This window comes from Panthera uncia, chromosome D4 (genome assembly GCF_023721935.1).
Source record: "Panthera uncia isolate 11264 chromosome D4, Puncia_PCG_1.0, whole genome shotgun sequence".
Classification (NCBI taxonomy): Eukaryota; Metazoa; Chordata; class Mammalia; order Carnivora; family Felidae; genus Panthera; species Panthera uncia.
The window spans coordinates 28,440,543-28,457,573 of record NC_064807.1 but is presented as its reverse complement, the minus strand read 5'-3'; the positions used below and the strand labels follow the sequence as shown (position 1 = coordinate 28,457,573).

The window sequence follows — 17,031 nt, the reverse complement described above, 5'->3', positions numbered from 1 at the left end:
CAGGTGCATATGGTTTTGTCTATCAGTCTGACTGGTGATATCATTCCATTCACTGCTTTTTACTATTCCTTTGTTTTATACAAAATTGCCGACTGAGCTGACAAAGACAGTGTTTGTATTTTACTGTTAGATTGAAAGAAGAATTGAAGGGACAGTAGAAGTGAAAAGGTTTGAATCAGGGAAGGAAAGGGTGCAGACTTTAACTGGAAGGTAAGTTACTGTAAAGAACTGAAGAAAGGTGATTTAAGTAGAATTAGGGAAGAAAAGCTATACAAAACAAGGCTGTATCAACAGAATAACGTATTTAGTCTTTAATCTTTTTAATTGTTGCTTTTATAGTTGATGTTTTAATGATTATTTAGAATATATGTTTGTATTCGCTAGCTTATGAAGTTCTGAAATAGGCCATCTAATAAAGTGTTTTTAGGGTGATCAGACTAACTTTCTTCATTTAAACTCATGACTTTATTAGCCTATTTTAAAATTTTTACCTTATATTTTATTCTGTAGATTTCCCTTAATACTGCATCCATTTATCAATAGGTACATATCAAAGTATAGCAGAGGAAGGTTAAATTAGACTTAATTGCTGCTGCATCAGGGAATTCATAGACTGGTAACCAGAGTTATATATAGGTGTGATGGTGACACAGAGGACACTTGCTCAGACTTTGGGGTTTGGAGATGTGTCCTGCAGGAGGTAATATATCAACTGAATTTTGAAGGATGACTAGGAGAGCAGGAATAGAGCTTTAGGAAAGGATATTCTTGTCAGCAGAAAGAGCATGCACAAAGATGGTGGCAAGAAAGCCAATGTCATATTCAGGGAACTACAGGTACTTAGATGTGCTTGAGCTTGGGATTTTGTAAGGCTGGTGATGAAGCATGAAACCTTATGTATAATAATAAGTTTTTCTTCTATTTTGAGTCAGTGGGGAAACCAAAGTATTTTAAACAGAGAAATCATCTGGCCAGGTGTGAATTTTAGAAGCTTAACAGCAAAGGGAAGTTGATTTGGAAGGAGCAGGGATAGCATTTTGGAAGCTATAGTTGTGATCAAGTGAGAAATCATGCAGCCCTGAATGAAATGGAGAAGAGGGGCCAGATTTATAATATGAATGAGGTAAATATTCAAAAGGTGTAATGGCAGGCTAAGTGCAGATCGCTTAAGTGTAGGTGGAGTCGAGCATACCCTTCTTAGGAGAAGAGCTGATTTATACTTAGAAGGTTGACAGTCTTCAGGGTATGGGAACAGTGGAGCCTTGGGTGAGGGTGAGGTTGCCCAGGGCAATGGGAAAGGGAAAAGGCCTGGGACAACCCTGGGAGACACTGGCATTCAGGGAGTGAGTGGAAGAATAAGCTACCCTGTAGGTTAAAAACAGGGAGGCAAAGAAGTAAAGGAGAGAAGCAGCAGTGTTTTGAGAAGGAATGAGTGGTCATTCATATCTGATGCTATGGTGCAGCAATGTCCAATGCAAATAAAATACATACTACATGGATAATTTAAATTTTCCAGTAGCTGCTTTAAGAAACAAAAAGAAATAAATGAAATTAATTTTAATAATATTTTATGCAACTCAGTATTTCCAAAATACTATCATTTCAACATATAATCTATAAAAATTATTAACGAGATTATTTTATAATCTTTTTGCACTAAGTCATGGAAATCCAGTGTGCGTGTTACACTTACATTTTACATCTACATGTTACATCCTAATTTTCACTTGGAGTTTTTTTAATGTTTGTCTATTTATTTTGCAAGAGACAGTGTACCAGTATGAGTACTGGTACTCATGAGGGAGAGGCAGAGAGAGAGAGGGAGAGAGAGAATCCCATGCAGGCTCTGAGCTCTCAGCACAGAGCCCAACACGGGGCTTGATCCCACCACTGTGAGATCATGACCTGAGCTGAAATCAAGAGTTGGACACTTAACCTACTGAGCCACCAGGTGCCCCTCCCTGGAAATTCTTGATCTGTATTTCAGTTTCACAAAATTTACAGTTGAAAGAGTAGGTTCATATACCCAAATTGTTACAGAGAAACTTATGACTGAACCAAGTGTCAGTTTTTAAATTTAAATTTAATTAAAATTTAAAAAATTAAAAACTTCCTTCCTTCATCGTACTCACTACATTTGAAGTGTTCAGTAGCTACGTGTGGCTAGTGGTCACTGTATTGGACAGGGCAGCTTAGAGCATAAAGCAAGGTAAGGATTGAAAAGCAGTGCTTGGATTTAGCCTCTAGGAGGAATGACCTGGGTGGGAATGGGTTGAGTGGGAGGTGCAAGGAAGTTGCCAGATTGCTATAGTTTGAGGAATGAAGGTAGTAAGGTAAGGAAGTGGAGATGATAAACTTTGGTTACTTTTTGAAGAAACTTAGCCCTGAAGGAGGGAGATAGGAGGTGGTAGCCAGACCAGATCATACAGTTGACTTTATTGAAATTGAGAAGTCCTGAATATGCTTTACCCTGAAGAGAAAATGCTAGTAGGGAGGGGTCGAGGGCATATGAAATTGGGAAAACAGTTTCCCTCCTCAATGTATTAGGCATGCCTGTAATATTACCTGATAAAAACATGTATAAGAGTAATACTGTTTAACTTTTAACAGTCTAAAGCTAATTGCATATACCTATCACAAATCAGTACCCACACAGTTGTATATTTTTTGGCCATAATTGCAGTAAGACAGAAGGTGTTTGTTGGTTTATGAATCAGTTGTACTTGTCTTGGATATACATTTATCTTAGAAGTGACATTTTCTTCCTAAAAGTTTTAGAAGGACATATTATACATTAAGTATATGTAACTTGTCATCCAATATCCTTCTGAAAATTATACAAGTCATATATATTTTTTTGATTTTCTATACCTTTATTTGCTTTCTTTTTTTTTAATATGAAATTTATTGTCAAATTGGTTTCCAGACAACACCCAGTGCTCCTCCCAACAGGTGCCCTCCTCAATGCCCATCACCCACCCCCCCACTCCCCATCAACCCTCAGTTAATTCTCAGTTTTTAAGTCATATTTTAATAACATTTGTTAGTTCACTCAATGAGCATTTATTTATCTCGTGCCTGCTACATGTGCTAAGCAGTTCTAATTGTGGTAATAAAATCTTGGGTCATTCTGTATTCCTGGAGCATCACAAGTGTGATTGAAACAGCCTAAGTCAAAAAGTAAGAATTTCTTCCGTAAACTCTAAACTTTAGTAAAATTCAGATTATTAAATTTGAAAATGTTAGATTGAGTTGTATAAGTTGTATTTTTAGAGCAGAGATGAAATAAGGGGCGCCTGGCTGGCTTAGCTGGTGGAGCGTGTGACTCTTATCTTGGGGTTGTCCTTTCAAGCCCCATATTGTACTTACAACAATAAAATCTTTAAAAAAAAAAAAAGAACAGATGAAATTAAAATTACTTGCTGGCCATATGCTAGCATATGTTAACATGTTATGTTGGAAATATATTAATACAATGTGGGGTGTTTTTTTTTGAAGTTTTACTGGTAACCTCAAATGTACCATCAAATAACTACCTCAGTGGCTATTCTTAAAATTTAGAGATTTATTGAAGTCACAGGACTCTTTTACATCTTTTCAGAATACTTGATTCTTGTAAAACTTAGTTTTACTGGTGAATCAACTGAACAGATATTTTTTGAGCACCTACTGTTTGTCAGGCACTATAACAGAAGCTGAGGATACAGTAGTGGATTTAAAGATAGTCTGTTCTGAGAGTTTATAACCCAAGGGGCAGATCTCCAGGCCTGCCACATTTAGGAGATACCTGTCCTTTCTGGGCAAGACCATACCTCTGTAATTTTTATTTTGAAGAGAAGAAAACAACAGAATACCAGGGGTAAGTTCAGTTAAAAGGGTTTTACTTTGTCTTTTTTCCCTTTCAAAATGTAATGCTAAGCAGTATCCAGATGCTACATGTATTGCTTTAGTCTTCTACTTCATCCCTCTTAAAAAAAAAAAAAAAAAACCCACATAACTTTTAATTTTTTTTTTTAACATTTATTTATTTTTGAGAGACAGAGAGGGACAGAGCATGAGCAGGGGAGGGGCAGAAAGAGGGAGACACAGAATCTGAAGCAGGCTTCAGGCTGCAAGCTGTCAGCACAGAGCCCAGCGTGGGGCTCGAACTGACGAATGGGGAGATCATGACCCAGGCCGAAGTTGGACACTCAACCGACTGAGCCACCCAGGTGCCCCCACATAACTTTTAAATTTTAAAATCTAACACATGTGCAGAAAAGTGCATCGAGCATAAATGCCAAGCTTAAAAATCATTGCAAAATAAATACCTTTGTAACTACCACCTAGGTCCGGAAATAGAGCATTACCTGCCTCTTATAAGCTCCCTGCCCCCAGGTGCTCCTTCCTGCTTCTGTGCTCCTCTCTCCCCCTCTGGTGGTAACCACTAGTCTAGCTTTTATTTACATTGCTTTATGGTTTTACCACTTAATTATGGAGTTTGGCTTAAGATTATAACTTGATATAAATGAAATAATATGCAATATATTGTTCTGTGCTTAACTTACTTTGTTCAGTATGATGTTTGTAGGGTTCACCCATGGTCTTGGATGTATTTGTCACTTGTTCATTTTCACTACTGTAGAGTATTCCATTTTATCAATGCACTATAGTGTGTTTATCCATTCTACCTTTGATGGGAATTTGTTTCTGGTTGGGGAGAATTAGGAACAGAGTTGCTGTAATATTCTTTCCTGTATATCCAAGTTTCAAAGCATGTATTTTTTTTTTAATGTTTATTTATTTTTGAGAGAGAGAGACACACACAGAGAGCACAAGCCTGGGGCGGTGTGGGGGGGGGGGGAGTGGTGGGGAAGCAGAGAGAGAAGGAGACACAGAATCTGAAGCAGGCTCCAGGCTCTGAGCTCTCAGCACAGAGCCTGATGCAGTGCTCAAACCCATGAACCGTGAGATCATGATCTGAGCCAAAGTCGGCGCTTACCCAAGTGAGCCACCCAGGTGCCCTATTTTTTGTTTTGTTTTGTTTTTTAGAGAGAGAAAGAGAGAGAGAGAGAGAGAGCATGCACAAGCAGGGGGAGGGGCAGAGGGACAGGCAGAGAGAATCTTAAGCAGACTCCACACTCAACATGGAGCCCAATGTGGAGTTTGATCTCACAACTGTGAGATTATGATCATGAGATCATGACCTGAGCTGAAATCAAGAGCCAGATGTTTAACCGACTGAGCCTCCTAGGCACCCCACAAAGCATGTATTTTATAAAAAACTACAGAGGAAAAGAAGAGCAGCTGGAGAAGGAAAGGATGTGTTTTGTACATAACTTCAAACAAATACTTGTGAACATGCCTTGCACATGCCCTGTTGTGTCAAAATAAAGAGCATGCAAAAAAAAAAAAAAGTGGAATTGTAGGTTATTTAATATGTATATCTTTAATTGTATTAGCTCATACTAAGTTGTTTTCCACAGTGGTGGTACCAGTTTAAATTGCTATGATGAATGTGTAAGAGTTCCGTAGCTTCCCGGTCACTTGGCATTGTCAGACTGTTAAAGTTCAGTTATTCTAGTAGATGCATGTGGTAGTGTCTATTATGGTTTTAATATTTCCCTGAAGTATTTCCCTGAAGTTGAGCACGTGTTTGTGGAATTCCTGTTCAGATTTCTTAATAACTTTTCTACTTGGTTGTCTTTCTTACTGATTTGTAGAAATTCTGTAGATGTACTGAATCTAAGCACTTTTTTAATTTATATTTATTGTGGCTATTTTTTTCCACCTTATGGTTTGTGTTTACATTTCTTTGTTTTCTTTTAAGGAAGACATTTTAAATTTTATTGTAGTCAAATTTATCAATCTTTCCCTTTGTGGTTAATAATTTTGTATTTTGCTTAAGAAAATTTTCCCCACTGCAAGGTCATGAAGACCTTCCATATTATTTTCTAAAAGTGTATTGATTTGCCTTTCCCATTTAGGTCTGTGGTCCACCTGTAACTGTTCCTTTGTATGGTCTAAATAGGCATCCATTTTCACTTTGCTTCCACACGGATACCCACTGTGCCAACACCATTATTGAGTTCTTTCCTTGCCGGTAGATGGTGCTACCTTTGTCATAAGTCAAGCATCTTTGTATTTGCACATATTCTAAATCTCTCCATTGGTCTCATTGATCTGTGATGATTAATTTTGTGTCAACTTGACTGGGCCATGGGGTACCCAGATATTTCATCAGACATTATTCTGGGTTTTTCTGTGATGTATTTTTGAATGTGATTAACATTTAAATAGATTAAGTAAAGTAGATCATTCTCCCTAATGTGTGTGGGTATCTCATCCAATTAGCCAAAAAGGCTAAACCCTCCTCTGAGGGTTTTCTTTGTATTGGAATCTAATAAACAGTGTTTTTTAAGTGAACCCCAAATTGTATGTTTTGTTATTTTTGGTGTAACACATCATTGTCAAGGCATTCTACAGTCCTGACTTTTTAGAAAACTAGTGGTTTCAGAGATGCTGGTATTGTATATAGCAAGTTGCAAGACAGGTAAGGGGCTTAGAGGAGAAAGTAGGTTTGGAACAAGTGCACTTGGGACTGGCCAGCCAGGGGACAGACACTGGTACTTGGGAAATGTGATTGTGTCTACACTGTAGATAATTTCTATTATTATTCATTTTCGTGTTGTTTGGGATTTGAAAATGCTAGCTTGGCTCAGTTCAGATGTTGAAACCTCGGGAAAGAATTATTGCCCAAGTTTTAAATGGCAATTTAAAAGGGAAAATATCATATTTCTTGAGGTCAGTTAGTAAGACAATAGAGGCAAGGTAAAATTCAGGGACAAGGCTAGAGATGCTGGAGATTTCTCTTCCATACCTCTACTCTGGAAAAACATTGGCAATCCTGTATGACTGTGATCTCTTTTGTTTTGGTTTTACTTTCAAAGTAACAAACATAGAACTAGTATCTTTTTCTTGGAATTTTTGTATTCACACATACAGTGGACAGTAATTAATTGCTTTCCCAGTATCTATCTCTGTCCTTTCTTACCTTCTTTTTTTTTTTTAATGTTTTTATTTATTTTTGAGACAGAGAGAGACAGAGCATGAGCAGGGGAGGGGCAGAGAGAGAGGGAGACACAGAATCTGAAACAGGCTCCAGGCTCCGAGCTGTCAGCACAGAGCCTGACGTGGGGCTTGAACTCACAGACTGTGAGATCATGACCTGAGCTAAAGTCGGACGCCCAACCAACTGAGCCACCCAGGCGCCCCTCCTTTCTTACCTTCTTCTAGTACCCTGCATTTCTCAGCTGTGCACTGTGCATCTGAGGTGAGATTCACTGCACCAAGGTCTTAAGGTTAGTCTTACCTTGCTTAACCAAGACCACCCTTCCCCGTTCCCTGGCCACAGTGATTGATCAAGATGGACTTATAGCCCACATTGGAAAGACAGTCCTACACCTTTTGTTTCAATGGTTGGGGAATTAGATTTTTATCTTTCCTGCTGAACATGAATTAGGTAGCACATAGTCCCTGAAGTTGCTGTCAGTCATTGTGGGACCACGAGGACAGAGCCTGCCTAGGAAAAGAGTTAGTCCTGAGGAAACACAGCTGAAAAAAGGAGAAAGAGGGTCGCGTTCGGGTTGGTTTTGTTTGGGCCCAGGACCAAGCCACTCCTGGACTTCAGTGCTCTAATACATTCCCTTTCCTGTCGAAGCCAGTTTGGTTTAGAGGTTTGTTTTGTTTTGTTTTTCTCTAGCAGCCAACAACATCCTAATGTAGAAAACAGACTTGTTTGGGGTCTTCATAAACTATTTTTTTGAAGGGTTTCGAAACTCAGGTATATGTGTACGCAGTTGTAAAAGAAAAAAAATCTTATTTCCTCAAAGGATACTATGAATAAATAGTGAATTTGACAAAATATTTACAGCTGCTTAAAAGTTGCTTTAATTCATACTTGGCTCAGAGTCGTTTTCCACCACCACTGATTATGAAGATGTGTGTTAAAGAAGTCATCCTGGGAGAAGATGGCAGCATCATGGCAGCATAAGATGTTCTTGTTTTTGTTCCTGCTAATCATTTAAAATTCGACATTTTTCCGTGAACAGAAATGCCTGTGTGGGAGCTGTGAGATCCAGTAGCATATGCCAAGGGACCCAAGTGGAGTCTCATCCACTTTTGTATCAGGTAATAGGACAGACAGACCCCAGTTTGGGCTGTGGACCTGGCTGGAGCCTGTGAACTGGCTTCAGCCCCACAGCAGAGGCACCTGGAAAACGCTGACTTAAGCAGATACCCACAGATGCCAGAGCCTTGTACAAGTCCAGGTTTCTCTCCCAACTAGGTTACAAGGCCCATGTGAGTAGAGACTTTGTTCTAAAAGTGTAGAACAGTATCTGCCGCATAGTAAATATTCAGTGATTATTTGCTGAATAAGTGAATAAATGAGTATGATTTTAGATGGTAAATGCTAGTGGTGGTGGTGGGGTTCCACTTGGAAAGAAGATAGTGAACAGACAGAAGGTTGGGTATAGTCAAAAAAGAATGATTATTCCATTTAAGCTTGGGAAGAAAAAAAAGCTTAGGGAGAAAAGCAGAAATTAAGGTTAGAAAAAAAACAGTTTGGGAAAAATTTTGGATGGCCATGAATGCCAGTTTGTGAGCTCGTTCATAAATTAGCATAGGGCAATGGAAGGAGCTACTGAAAGTATTTTAACTGTGGCATTGGGAGAGGGGCATTTGTTGTGATTCATATGCTTCCCTGTTTTCTCCCTTGCTCTCCTCTAGTCTTTCGCAATCCTTCATTCATTTATTCCATAAATATATCCTGAGTGCCTACTGTGTACAAGCAGATATTGGGATATGAAGGCCTTGCCTTGAAAGATCATGTGGTTTTGTTGTAATGTAACAAGTGAAGGAGTAGACGAACAGCATATGGAAGGTACTGTGGTAGCCCAAAGAAAAGGAGAAAAACCCTTGCTGGGAGCTGGGGAGGTTTATAGGGCTGGCCAAGAAGGCTTTCAGAAGATGACAGTTGAGGCCAGGGGCATACATGGAACTGGAAGAACTGAGAGTGATATGAGATGCATGTAGGAGAGGCGGCAAAGAAAAAGCTAGAAAAGGTCTTCCTGGTAATGATAATAAGAACGGGCTATCCCATGTGTCATATACTGACTAGGCATGAGAGTTAGGGCTAGATCCTGAGGGCTCAAGTGGCCCACAGTAAAGAATGTCTGTCCTTAATCTGGGAAGCAAGGATTTTAATTGGAGGGGTTTAAATTGGGAGTGAGGGACACTTATATGAATATGAATTAGATAGTGACTTAAATGCTGAAAATACATTTGAGAATATAGGAGGGCAGGACTTGGTACTGATTGGTTGTTAAGGAATGGATAGAGGAGCAGTTAAGGATAATGTTGAGATTTTAAGGGAGTAATAAATAACACTTCCATCTTCTGAGTTAGGAACTAGTTGAGATACATCAGAGTTAGGTAGTTGGTTATGAAACATTAGTCCCTTAACTCTTAAAACAGATTTAAGAATGTAGCTTATGTCTATGGTTCAGTCGGGCCCATCTACCTATGGTAGCCAAGTCAGCTAGTCACAGCTAAGATGGACCACAATAGACCTACCTGGCAGGGAATGAGCCTTCCTGGCTAAGCATGGTGCAGCAGTAGACCAGAACACATACTTTGGGCAGGTAAGGCAAGTTGGAAAGACAGAGTCGGGAGAGGAATGTGTGGTGCTGGGCATTTTTAGTTTCTTCTCCCAAATTGACCAACTAGTTCAGTTCTTTTGGGGAGAAGAGAGTGACAGGACTGAGAGATGATGTCATAGGTTGGGCTTTCTGGAAATCTGGCCTTGAGATGGAGAGTGCAGGGGATAATAGCTGTGGAGGGGAAAGGAGGGATGCAGGATTGTGCAGAGGAAAAAAATTCAGCTATAGTGCAGTCTCAGTGGAGACCTCCCCTGTGCCTACAGGGACAGAGATAGGAGACCCTTCAGAGCTTGCCTGCTTTTAGGACAGGAGGGCTGGGCCTTAATGCCTCTGCTTCCATCAATCATTCGAATGTGGCCATTGTGGGAAGGAGGTGTGACCTTGGGCAAGGCAGAGATGGCTAAGAATGATATGGATGTGACATCACAACATCCTTCGCAGATACCCAAACTGTTCCTAAAGCTTTTTGCACCTAAAGAGTGAGGTGGACATTCTTTCTTCTCTGGAAACATGAGGATGGGCAATTTGTTTCCCTCTAATCTAACAGAGAACTCCTAGGTTTTTGCCTTGAACATCGTGGTGGATGGTGTGACCATTAACTGAGAAATATAAGGGAAAGATGTGGCAGAATCCCTAAAATAAGCCAACTAAGAATGTACAAGAGGGAGGAGGAGGAGATCTGGTAGCCCAGCAGCTGTTGCATATTCCTGTCCTGTACCATCTTCCAGGACCATGGCATGCAGAGGCCCTGTTTTCTCTCTTGCCTTCCTCACTGTCATTTGGTTTCCCTTTACCTCTTGGGACTTACATAATGCAGAGACTGTAATACAAATTGAGTCCTCTTCCTTTTCCTGTCTGTTATTCAATAGAACTGGCTGGGAACACGCAACTGAAAAAGGGAAAGCGTGGAAAATTTCTTTATAGCTTTGTAAATGTGTTTTCCCCAGGGCTTTTGGAAACCACTGAAGCTGTCTGCCATACTGTGTTAGGGCAGTGATATCTAGTAGTAGGTACTGGCAGCAGGTACTTCAGTAACTCCATGAAATAGCATCTGGCTTATTAAATATCATGTTCTTATTTAGTCTGATAAAGTTTCCTCAGCATTTCATGGTTTTGCAATATAAATATGGTATTTAGCATCTTGCAGCATTCTGGAAACTGTGCAAACCCTGCTATTGTTATTCCCAAGTATTTTACATCCATTCGATGTGATCAGCTGTTCATTCCACACACACACGAAGTTGAATTGTCAGTGTTTATCTTTCTGTATTTTAGGGAGTGGTAACTGTCTCCTGAATCATTAATGTGAAGACGCTGAACTTCCTGGAATAAAAATTTGCTTCCTCTGAGAGGGCAAAATGAGATACCATTTGTGTTCTTGGCTAGGTTTTTCTTTCTCATTTCATTTAGGTGGATATCTAATTCTAAATTGTAGCAGATTGTTTTTTAGTAAGATGCTGCTGCTCAAATAGGCCAGATCAAGACATTTATTGCCAATTAGGAACAGGATGTTTGAGATGTTTGGTGATGTTCTCCGGATGACCTGTTTTATGTTTTCTGTTTATTTTGTTTTATTTTTGTTTTATGATCATGTTGGCTTTTCCATTAAACTATAACTTTAATTGACTTGGCTTGGTTAATAGAACATTGACCAGATCCCCTTCTGTAACTCCCAGCCTTCTCCCTATTACAACCCCCTCACCCAGTTCTCCTGTTGTGCCCCAACCTCAGTCTGGAGTAAAAGGGGAATTTTTAGGTCTGTGTGTTACAGGTATAATATATGTTTCTAAGATATAGGCTCACTGTGTTTCAATCTAAATTTTCTGGATAGTGCTCCTTGGACTATTTTGGGATAAATCCCTATGAAAAGTAAATTTAAACAGTAATGTCTATAGTAGAGTTATTTGTTAGTGAATAGCCACCATTGAGGGCCATGTGGATGTCTGCACTACATGTGGCGACATGATCTGTACATCTGTTTTGAAGTTCAGTTGTTTCCCAGACCACATGTGCATTTCTTTAGGAGGCTGACATCTATCCCTCCCAAGATCCAGGCATTGTAAGCTGGTAACTATAACTGGCTTACTCTCTTTGACCTAGAGATTGTTACACTTTATCTTAGTTTGACTGTTGTTCCTATCAGATCTGGTTCTGTTTAATATTGACAACATTGGAGTTTCTATAAATTAGCAGCATAGCAAAAGAACCAGGCATATTTAAATCCATAAATCTTGATTTCCAGGTATTTTAAAGGCTTTGTGGTTTAAGTAGTCCTTCACTCAATGGTAGACGTAAGCAGTACTTACAAAAATGCTGGCTATCAGGCAGCTTTTGTAGCTCAACTGGAACTAAAAAATAACCTCACATGAGTCACTCTTTTAAGAATCAGGAAATCCAGATCTCTTCTGGCTCTGCTAGTGAAATATTACATAAATTATATACCTTGTTTCCATATCTTAAAAAAGGAGAATACTACATGATTCTACTTACATGGGGGTATATCTAAAGTAGTCAAATGGATGGAAACAGAGTAGAACATGGGAGTTTCTAACGTAGTCATATTCATGGAAACGGGATGGAGGAAAAGGGAAAAGGGATTTGCTTAATGGGTATAGAATTTAGTTTTGCAAGAAGAAAAGTTCTGGAGATCTGTTGCACAATAATGTGAATATACTTAACACTGTTGAACTATATATTTGAAAATGGTTAAGATGGTAAATTTCATGTTACGTGTTTTTTATCACAATTTAAAATTTTTTTAAGAAACTTTAATGGATAGTGTTACTGTTAGTTGAGTGCTTAGTATGTGTTTTAGATGAATTATGTTACTAAATGTTCACAACTCCATGAAGACCGGTATCATTACCCTTTGTTATAGACAAGAGAGTTTAGATTTAGAGAAGTAACTTACTGGCTAATGAGTGGCAGACCATTTTGGAGCTAGGTCTGACTCTAAAGCCACTCAAAAAATATATTGCCGCCACCTAAACTTAAGCCAGCCTATCTCTAAGGCTTTTTAGCTCTGGAATCTATGATTCTATGATTCTGAGATGTCTTAGGGACCCTGCAGAGATCCTTCAAGTGAGGAAAAAGAAAGTTCAAATGTTTAGGTGTTCAAAAATCACCCGTTTACCATTTATAGTGAACTAAAATTTCATGTTGGGGGGTGCCTGGGTGGCTCAGTCAGTTAAGTGTCTGACTTCAGCTCAGGTCATGATCTCACAGTTTGTGAGTTCAAGCCCCATGTCGGGCTCTGTGCTGATAGCTTGGAGCCTGAAGCCAGCTTCTGATTCTGTGTCTCTCTCTCTCCCTCTCTCCCCATCCATCATTCGCGTTCTGTCTCTCTTAGAAATAAGTAAACATATTAAAACAAAATTAAAAAAAAATTCATGCTGGATTTAGTCTTTGGTACATCAGTAACACCAAATGCTGTTTATGAGAGGCCAAGTTGGTCTTCAAATGTTAGAATAGTTAAGGGGTTAATTAAGCGATTACTCGTGTGGAAAGTAGAGATGAGAAGAGCCTTTACTGTTTTGTTATATTTTTTTCTGCTTTTTGAGTTTTTAGTAACAAGTATAACTTCTGTTTTGGGTTGAATTGTGTTCCCCCAAAATTCATGTACATTCAAGTCTTAAATCTCAGAACCTTAGAATGTGATCTTTGTAAATAAGATCTTTGCAGGTGAATTGATTAGTTAAGATGAAGTCAGCTGAAGTAGGGTGGGCCCCTAATCCAGTGTGACTGGTGTCCTTATAAGAAGGGAAAATTTGGACACAGACATGCACAAAGGCAGAATGCCATGTGAATATGAAAACAGAGATTGGGGTGCTAGCCAAGGAATACCAAAAATTGTCAGGAAACTACCAACATTGATGTCACCTTGATCTCAGAACTCTAGCATCCAGAACTGTGAGGCAATAAATTTCTGTGGTTTAAGCCACTCAGTTTGTGGTATTTTGTTACAGCAGCCCTAGCCAACTAATACAAAATTTGACAAGTGAAAAAGAAAAAAAAGTTAGCCATGACTCCTGGGAGTTTATCCCAAACAGTATGCAAATTAAGAAAAGAAGTTTATACATGACGTTCATTTTAATAATTTTTATATTTGGAAAAAAATGAGAAGCAATGTACATGTCTAAAGATTAGTGGATAACTAAATTATAGCATATCTTTTGAAGAAATACTATGTTGTCATTTTGTATAGCCTAAGAAATAATGTGAAAAATGTGTATTGTAAAATTAAATGTTGGATGTCAAATTATTTATACAAAACAATAATAGCTGTGCAAAATATATATGCATTGACTAAGATTACAAGCAGAAATGAAAAAGCTTTGTAAGGATAATGGGATATGGGTGGATTTTTCCTTTTAATATTTCTTTTAATTTGTTGCTTTTATTTCATTGAATTATGATAATGTATTGTGGTTATATTATCTTAAAAATTGACATTATTGTGGCAAACTTTACATACAATAAAATGTATCCTTTTAAAGTATACAGTTTGCTAGTTTTTATAAATGTATATACATCCCTCTGACCACCACCACAATCAAGAATTAAAACATTTCTGTCATCACAAAAAATTCTCTATTGCCCATTTACAATCAATCACTCTTCAACCCTGGCCTTAGTCAATTACTGATCTTTTTTCTATCACCACAGATTTGCTTTTTTCCTATTATTTCATATAAACAGAGTAATACAGTATTTATTCTTTTGTCTGGCTTTTTTCTTTCAGCATAATGTTTTTCAGATTTTTTCTATGTTGTAGTTTATCTGAGTAGTTGATTCCTTTTTATTGTCTAGTATTCCCTCGTATCAGTACACCATTTTGTTTATCCATTTATGTGTTGATAGCAGTTTGGATTGTTTCTAATTTTTGGCTATTATGAATAAGGTGCTATGAACATACTTGTATAAGTGTTGCATAGTCATGTTTTAATTTTTCATGGATAAATGCTTAGGATTGGAATTGCTGGATTGTGTGTGATACACATATACATAATGGCATAAGAAGCTGCCACATGGTTCACATTCTTTTTCCAGCACTGCATGAGAGTTCCAATAGCTCCACATATTCAACATACACTTAGTATATGTATACTTAATATACTCAGCAACACAGTATACTCAGTTTGTGTTTGTTTTAGTCATTGTCATGGTTGTATAGTGGTCTCCTTTTGTGCTTGTAATATGCATTTCCCTGATGACTTGATGTTAAAACATCTTTTCATGTGCACATGATTCTTTTGTGAAGTGTCTATTCAAATATTTTGCCTAAGAAAAAATTGCCTTAAGTGTAAGCATGCTTTAAAAAATGTTTGTTTGTTTGTTTTGTTTGTTCAGAGAAAATGAAACTCAAGCAGGCTCTACATTCAGTGTGGAGCCCAATGCGAGGCTCATCTCACAACCGCAAGATCATGACCTGAGCCGAAAAGAGTTGGTTGTTTAACTGACTGAGCCACCCAGGCACCTCAGCGTGCTTTTATTTATTTATTTTTTTAATGTTTATTTTAATTTATTTTGAGAGAGAGAGAGAAAGAGTGAGTGAGAGAGAGAGTGCACCAGCATGGGGAGAGACAGAGAAAGAGAGGGGAGAGAGAGAGAGAGAGAGAGAGAGAGAGAGAGAGAGAAAATCCTAAGCAGGCTGTGCACCATCAGCATGAAGACCGACTCAGGGCTTGATCCCACGAACCTGTAAGATCATGATCTGAGCCGAAATCAAAGAGCTGGGGGCCCAAATGACTGAGCTTTTGAAAAAATATTTTAGATACTGTTTCTTTGTCAGATGTATATATATATCTATACATACACACACATATATATAGACATATCTATATGTGTGTGTATATATGTATAGACATATCTATATGTGCATATATATGTATAGACATATCTATGTGTATAGACATATACATATGTATATATATCTATATGTATAGACATATATGTCTCATATATATAGATATATATACGAGAGAAAAAGAATATTCACTTCATCTGTGGCTTGCCTTTTCATTTTCTTTTTTTTTCTTTTTTTTTTTTTTAACGTTTATTTATTTTTGAGACAGAGAGAGACAGAGCATGAACGGGGGAGGGTCAGAGAGAGGGAGACACAGAATCTGAAACAGGCTCCAGGCTCTGAGCTGTCAGCCCAGAGCCCGACGCGGGGCTCGAACTCACGGACCATGAGATCGTGACCTGAGCCGAAGTCGGCCACTCAACCGACTGAGCCACCCAGGTGCCCCTCATTTTCTTAATAATACACTACAAAGTCCATAAGTTTTAAATTTTGGTGAAATCTATATTTGTCTATTTTTTTTATGAATCTTAACTTTTTGTGTCCTCAGAAATTTTAGCCTGTACTAAGTTTATAAAGATTTTTCTCTTGTTTTCTTCCAAAAGTTTTATAGTGTTAGCTTTTATTTATATTTAGATGTATAATCTACTTTGAGTTAACTTAAAAAAAATTTTTTTAATGTTTTATTTATTTTTTTGAGAGAAACAGAGCATGAGCAAGGGAAGGGCAGAGAGAGAGGGAAACAGGATCTGAAGCAGGGTCCAGACTCTGAGCTGTCAGCATAGAGCCCAACGTGGCACTCAAACTCATGAACTGTGAGATCATGACCTGAACTGAAGTTGTATGCTTAACCAACTGAGCCACCCAGGTGCCCCAAGTTAACTTTTTCATATGGATGTGAGGTAGAGGTAGAGATTTATTTTCTAAATTGATATCTAGTTATTCCAGATATATTTATTAACAATTTTTTCAAAAATGCTTCAGAAGATTCTGATTGGAATCTATAAATCAATTTGAGGAGAATTGACATCTTAATATTAAGTGTTTCAACAGAGTAGCATGCTATAGCTGTCTATTTGTATTTCTTTAATTTCTCTCATCAGTATTTTGTAGCTTATAGTATGTCTTTTTTAGTTAAAAAAATGTATTATTATTTTCTAATTCCAGTGTAGTTAACATACAGTGTTCTATTAGTGTCAAGTGTACAATACAGTGATTCAACAATTATATGCATTACTCAGTGCTCATCATAAGTATATTCTTTTTTTGTTTTTTTAAGTGTTTATTTTGAGGGAAAAGGAGAACACCAGCATGGGGAGAGAGAGGGGAGAGAGAAGGGAGAGAGAATCCCAAGCAGGCCCATTGTCAGCATGGAGCCCAATGCAGGCTCAATCCCATGAACCTGTGAGATTGTGACCTGAGCCCAAATCAAGAGTCGGACGCTTAACTGACTGAGCCACCTAGGTGGCTATATATATTTTCTATCTCTATCTCTATCTCTATCTCTATCTCTATCTCTATCTCTAT

General features: G+C 38.1%; 1 protein-coding gene across 3 annotated transcripts in view; it reads left to right on the top strand.

Annotated features, from left to right (window-relative positions):
• FANCC (FA complementation group C) overlaps positions 1–17,031 on the top strand; it is a 262,669-nt gene that overhangs the window by 104,635 nt on the left and 141,003 nt on the right. The window lies entirely within an intron of this gene.